At 41.0% G+C, this 6,615-nt stretch overlaps 1 protein-coding gene across 6 annotated transcripts in view; it reads left to right on the top strand.

Annotated features, from left to right (window-relative positions):
• The window catches only part of SYT7 (synaptotagmin 7), a 294,001-nt gene that overhangs the window by 133,533 nt on the left and 153,853 nt on the right, over positions 1–6,615 (top strand). The gene's annotated exons all lie outside the window — the stretch shown is intronic.

Raw genomic sequence — 6,615 nt, 5'->3', positions numbered from 1 at the left:
TCAAGGAGAACAGGTCCACTTTATGCTTCTGTTAAATGTTCATTGAAGAATATAAGTCAGAATATGCCCATCTAAATAGAAGAAATTCTAGCCTCATAAAACCCAGAAGAACTTTCCTGAGAATACAGAGATGAAAGGATGGAACATTGTCAGTTCTATGCGTAGTTCTCCCCATGCCTCACTATAGAGGCAGTGGCCTCATGTGGCTGGCTTTAACTTGGATAACAAGAAAGAAGAATAGAAGTCTATATATGGATTGCCTGAATCAGTAAACTGATCTTGCCTTCAATTGCATCACAGAACCTGAATTTCATTGAAATAACTTTTATGTCTTTCCTTGGTTGGTTATAATGATTGTAATAGAATAATCATGGGAAAAAAGAACAAACACTCTTTTAGAAACAGAAAAACTTGTACAGAAGCCCCATCGTGATGGGATATTTTTGCATCTTTTAAAAATACATGAAATAATGAAGGTGCAAGATAAGCAAAGAGGCATTCACACAGTGTTTGCCTTTTTATTTGTTTAAACAAAAAAAAATGGGGAAATAAATGAGGAGCCAAAATCTAGGTACACAAATGAAATTTTACCAAATTCAAAGCTAAGGATTTTGATAGATTCTGAAAAAAATGTCTTGTATTATTCCACATATCATAAGTTGTTCATCGTATACTTTCTAGAATCTGGACCTCTTTTCATATTAATGATGAATAGAGTTGGATGAATCTAAACATATTTAAATTTGTGAGAATTAGCTATTTGTTTGGCAAGGTGTTTGATCACAAGACAGATAATATACATAGGGATATCCAATAGTAATGTGTGAGCCAGTTTGGTGTGGTAGTTAAAGCATCAGGCTAGAAACCAGGAGATCATGAGATCTAGTCTTGCCTTAGGCACAAAGCATCTGATTGAATTTGAGCCAGTCACTTTCACTCAGACCTAGGAAACAGGCAATGGCACTTTTGAAAAATGTGCCAAGAAAACTGCAGAGACTTGTCCAGGCAGTGTCCAAGAAGTAGACACAATTGAACAGGGGTGAGGGGTAATATCAGGCAGGATTCTACCATTTCAGATTGGTTCTATAGAAACGGTTGTTATGATTCTGCGCAGTTCGGAAAACAGGCAAATTGTGCCCCGGCCTGGCCCAGCACCTCTCTGCCCGCCCCTCCCCTCTCTACCCAGTCAGTCCTTATTGTGCATGCGCAACATTGCGCACATGTCCGACATCACTAACTGCATTCTTCCCCGCCCAGTCACAGCTGCAACAAAGGCATTTCTTTTTCCCCCTCCCAACTATCAGGGGTTCCTATGATCAGCTGTGCCGGGATTCCTCGCTTACTTACTGCTTCACCCAGGAGGCGTCCCTGAGGCCCAGGAAAGCAAAAATGGAGGGGGCGCAGCTCCCCCACTGCCCCTCTCCATTTTTTTCTTCCTGAACCCCAGGGGAGCCTTCTGGAGCAAAAACACCCCCTGGAGGCTTTCCTGAGGCCCAGAAGGCCCCAAAATGGAGTGCAGAGGGAGTGCTGCTTTTTTCTTCTTCCTGAGCCCCAGGGAAGCCTTCTGGGAGCAAAAATGCCCCCCCAGGAGGCTTCCCTGAGGCCCAGAAGGCCCAAAAAATGGGGGAGGGGTGCTGCCCAAAAAAGCCACTCCCACCCAGTCACATGACCATAGCCACCTAGCCACGCCCACAGTACCAGTTGTTACAAAATTTGAATCCCACCCCTGGTTAATATTCTACAACAGTCTCATGAATACATAGCTATAAGCTATGGAGAAGTCTGATTGATAAGAGGATGCCACATTCTGCTTAAACTCTGAAGCTCATTCCTATCAGGTCTCTTCACACTTGGAAATCTTCTCATGTATGAAATTTACATTTACATGTATGTAATATAGTAACCATTTCAAAAGTCATCTCCCATTTAGCTTTTCTGATATTCAACAGTCAGGTGAGGCCAAGTAGACTCCCATAGATCTGATCTCTTTAGCCCCCCTTTGGACTATTTCTGTTTCTGCATTTCAGTTCAGTACACTGCTGCTTGCCATCATGTCACTTGCTGCTGAAAAGATATACTTCCTGGCGATCAGGACAAGACGAATCATTGCTTCTACTCAGAAGCTTTCTTTCCAAGGAAACAAGGGAAGGAGAGAGACTTCATCCCCATACTCTCTAATTTTCTCTCTTCAGTCCTCACACTAAAGGTTAGCTGGGGGAGCGGTGGTGCAGCTGACGCTGAGCCAATGGCACCATAAGGAGCCCGAGTCTCTTTTTGGTTTCCATAATTTGAGTTACATTTCAAAATGCCAGTCAGGTTTATTCCTTCTTTCTCTCCTTTCCCTTAGAAAAAGGCAAAAATATGTAACTTAAAAAAAACATTTTGGAACATTTTGCCTTTTAGTAAAAACCGCCCCCTCACAAGGACATACGCACATGTGCATGTATCTACACAAGCTCTACCCAAAATTGCTCCAAGCAGAGAACATTGCAACTGCCTCTTTCTACTGTTGTTCACTCCACTGCCTGCCTTATGGAACAATAGCAAGAACTGCTTTCAGCATCTGTCACCCAGATGGAAGGCTCCAGTTCTAAACTACCAAGCCATCACATCCAGAAATAGTACCCAACCATGTGTGTGGAAAATGCTGTTCTGAGCTTTGGCCTCAGAAGTGTAATGGGAGAGAGGTTGGCAAGAATCTGGTGACAGTAGAAACTGCTGGAAGCTTGACTGGGTACTGGTGGCAAATCTGAAATGTACACTTTAAAAAAGAAAGCTATCCCCAAAAGAATAAGTGAAGTGCTTCCTATGAACTGAAGGTGGAATCTACTGGATAGGTGATTTCTGCAAGAGAACCTGAAACTAGTTGACACTAACTCCCAGCAAGATGTTGTTACAGTTTGTCCAAAGACATCTTGGTTTAATGAAGATCCCAACGATAGCTTTGCAAGGGACTTTTTGTAGCTGCTCTTGGACTTATAGCTCTACTTGAGTAGCAGGTAGAAACCATTGCCAGGGCTCTTTGCCCAGTTAAAACTTGCATGACGGTTACAAAACTACCTGTTTTGTGAAGCCCTGATAATAGTGACTCACAACTTCATCATTACGTTGAATGTATTGTGCATGGAGCTACCTTAAGAGGACTCCCCAGCTGCAGTTAGTACAAAATGTGGTGGCCAAACAAACAAGATAGGGTTAACAATTACATTGGCAATAAATAACACAAAATACATATATTTATATTTATATCCTGCCTGTCTCTTATTCTAGCTCCTTGTTCACTGAGCTGTTGCTAGGGCCGGATGGTGGGATAACCCTTTCAGAGATCATCCTAGCTGGGTTTTGGTAAAACGTGGGTGAGTGTAGGGTATGGTGATTATCATTTGATAATCCTTTCTGAGTCCAATTCAAGGTGCTTTTGACCTTTAAAACCCTTCAAGGCATGGGACTAGGATATCTGATGGGCTGCCTGTTCCTGATTACATCAACCCCATCCCATTTGATCCAGCAGAGAGGACATACTATCGGTTCCATTTGCAAGGGACATAACAGTTGATGGACCCCAGAGGGTTGGTCTTCTCTGTCTGTTTTATGGAACATTTTCCACCCCAATGTCAGTTTAGCTCCATCCCTGTTAATGTTCTGGAAGTCCTTCAAAACTTGGTTATGTCACCAGGCTTAGAGGTCTGAGGGAACCAGTAATATTTTAAGGTGGCTCTCTAACTTATTCTCTCCATTTATGGTTTGTACATTGTAATAGTTAATATTTTTTTAAAAAAACAAATGATTGTCCATATTTTATTATAATTATTTTTATATTTGTTTACATACTGCACAGGTGTCAAACTCGATTATGTCACGTGATGTATTGTGACGTATCGCCACTGGTGGGCATGGCCTGCGCATGACACATCCAGCCCGCGGGCCACCAGTTTGACACCCCTGACATATTTATTTGATTGTTGTAAGCACTTCTGGTGAGATGAGCAGCTATATGAAATTTGATGAATAATTAAATATATTTTTGTAATATATGCTTGAAATTGTGAGCCACCCAGAGTTGTTTGCTAAGACAGCTATAGAAATTGAAGACAGACAGGGTTGTACAAGTTATGTATCTTCAGATTGTTGAACTACAACTCTTAGCATTCATCACCTTTGGCATGTTAACTGGGAATTGTTGGGAGATGTGGTTGAGCAGCATTTTGAGGGATACATGTTTCTCAGCCTTGACTTTTATCTGAACTTAACGATTCCGTAGAGCCCTCTCTGCCACCCAGCTTATTCTTTGCATTCATCCCAAGAGAATGCTGAAGGCGTCAACTCTTCATGATTAAAAGAAATGGGAACCTGAGACTCTCACATTATTGAATACCTCAATATACCCAATCCCATTTTTTAAATTTATTTTTTTTATTTAAAACCAAGATTGTTTCAACTGAAAATAGGTCTGGGCTCAAAATCATCCAGTATAAATTTCTTACAGGAATGTGAATCTGTGTCTGTTCTACAATCATTGTGCCATTGTTTTTATTTCCCTTCTGTTTCCATTCTTGGAATATTATTTGAAGTAACTTTTTTTGATTATGTTACTTTACATAGTAAAAAAAAAAGTTGTATGTCCACATGTATAAGTTCTCGTGTTTTCTTAGGATAACAGAATGTAATACATATTTATCTATTCTCCTATAAGAATGACCTGCCATTTTCAGAAATGTTTTTAAAATCATTTAAAAAGATGCATACCTTCTTCCTAGCAGCCCCCTGCCCTGTGAACATCGTTCTCCCTGAGAGCCCCTAGTGACTGGGAGACCTCAAAAAGCTGTCTCTTCCCCCAGGTGCAAAGAAGGGTGAAGGTGGGACCGAGTGATTGTTATTACTGCTGTTTCTTTGGGAGATTTTTTTAAAAAATGTTTTTATTGTTGTTGCTGTGAAGTGACCAGAGTTATAATAGGTAAGATGAGAGCCATATCATTTTTCCAAAATAAATAAACATAAAGTAAGTACATAGCAATAGCACTTACAATTATATACCGCTTCACACTGCTTTACAGCCCTCTCTTAGCGGTTTACAGAGTCAGCATATTGCCCCCAACAATCTGGGTCCTCGCTTTACTGACTTCAGAAGAATGGAAGGCTGAGTCAACTTTGAGCCAGTGTGAATCGAACTGCCTGCCAAACTGCTAGCAGTCACCAGTCAGCAGAATTAGCCTGCAATATTCCATTCTAACACTGCACCATAATCTATTCTTTAAATGTTTATTGAGAGGACTTGATTTTAGAGATTGGTATATGGGGAACAGCAACGCTGCTGTTTCTGTTTTAACTCCTCTTTGATCTATTTGGGTAAAAATATTTTAAGAAATGTAATGAAAAGCATAAGTAACATCCACAATAAAAACCCCATCTTGATCTCTTTAAACAACTCACACACATACACATTAAAAAATATATTTTGATACCTAGATGATCACCATATATACTCAAACACCATTCTGAAGCATCAATGAGGCAGATTTCTTTCTTGAAGTCCTTTTCACACCTCCTGGCTCTTTCCTGAAAACAAAATGACCCCTACCCTAAAGTTATTGTTTTGCTTCAGCAACTCAACAAAAGCAATAAAGCATTTGTGGCCTAGTAATTACTGCTGTAGAGCCATGGTATGATTATCATTAGGATTTTCTCAAAGCTCTTTGAGAGGTCTGATCCCTCAGAAGCTTGTTTGGAGATATGGTGATATATTATTAATTGTCAAAGATAAATTTAGCAAAAATCCTAAGAAAGAGAAGGACAGCTATAGACAATTTTTCATGTCTTGGCCAAGTATCATTGGAGGGCTTTTGAATGTGATAATACTCCAAGGGTGACATTTCATCCTCAGTAGCAACCTATTTACCAAATGAACTGTCATAATTTTCAAATTGTCTCCTTGATTATATTATCAGTTCACAGTCTCTTCCCACCTCTACCTTAACAGTTATATTAACCCACTTCTTCTCCATCTAATTAAGAATCATCAAACTGTGTAATTGTCCAGTAAATAAAAGATCTAAAATCCAGATCAGACAAATCCCAATCTTCTGATAGATCTTACGGTTGACAATATAACACTGTTTTTCAACAATGGCAACTTTAAGATGTTTAGACTTCAACTCCCAGAATTCCCTAGCCAAAATGGCTATTTGGAGAATTCTGGAAGTCCTCACATTTTAAAGTTACCAGGGTTGGGAAATACTGGATTAGAATCATGGAATCATCCAGTAAGACTTTCCAGAAGGCAGTAGCTCTCCTCAGTTCTGTCACAGGCAATGGATTTCTTTCTAAATATCTCCTGAAAAAGTTCTGTCCTTGAATTCTAGGATACTTCCAGTTCTCAATCAAAATTTTGCAGATAGTTTTGGAAGCAAATTGGCAGCCAATGCAGCTCCCAGAGGAGAGGTGACACATGTGCATTGGAAGGGGGGCAGAGAGAACACCGGGACAAGGCCAAACAGCAGGGCGGAGCACACCAGCCAGCCAACCCCGGAGGCGCATCTCGGACGCGCACCCAGCCCTGGGCCCGGGGGGCCGGCGCCGGTGGGAGCGGGCGCCGGGCGCGGCGCGGCGGCGCGGCCG

This window comes from Notechis scutatus, chromosome 1, assembly GCF_049901735.1.
Source record: "Notechis scutatus isolate UNSWTSFEM ecotype Mainland chromosome 1, rNotScu1.2, whole genome shotgun sequence".
Classification (NCBI taxonomy): Eukaryota; Metazoa; Chordata; class Lepidosauria; order Squamata; family Elapidae; genus Notechis; species Notechis scutatus.
This window is presented reverse-complemented; position numbering and strand designations above follow the sequence as displayed.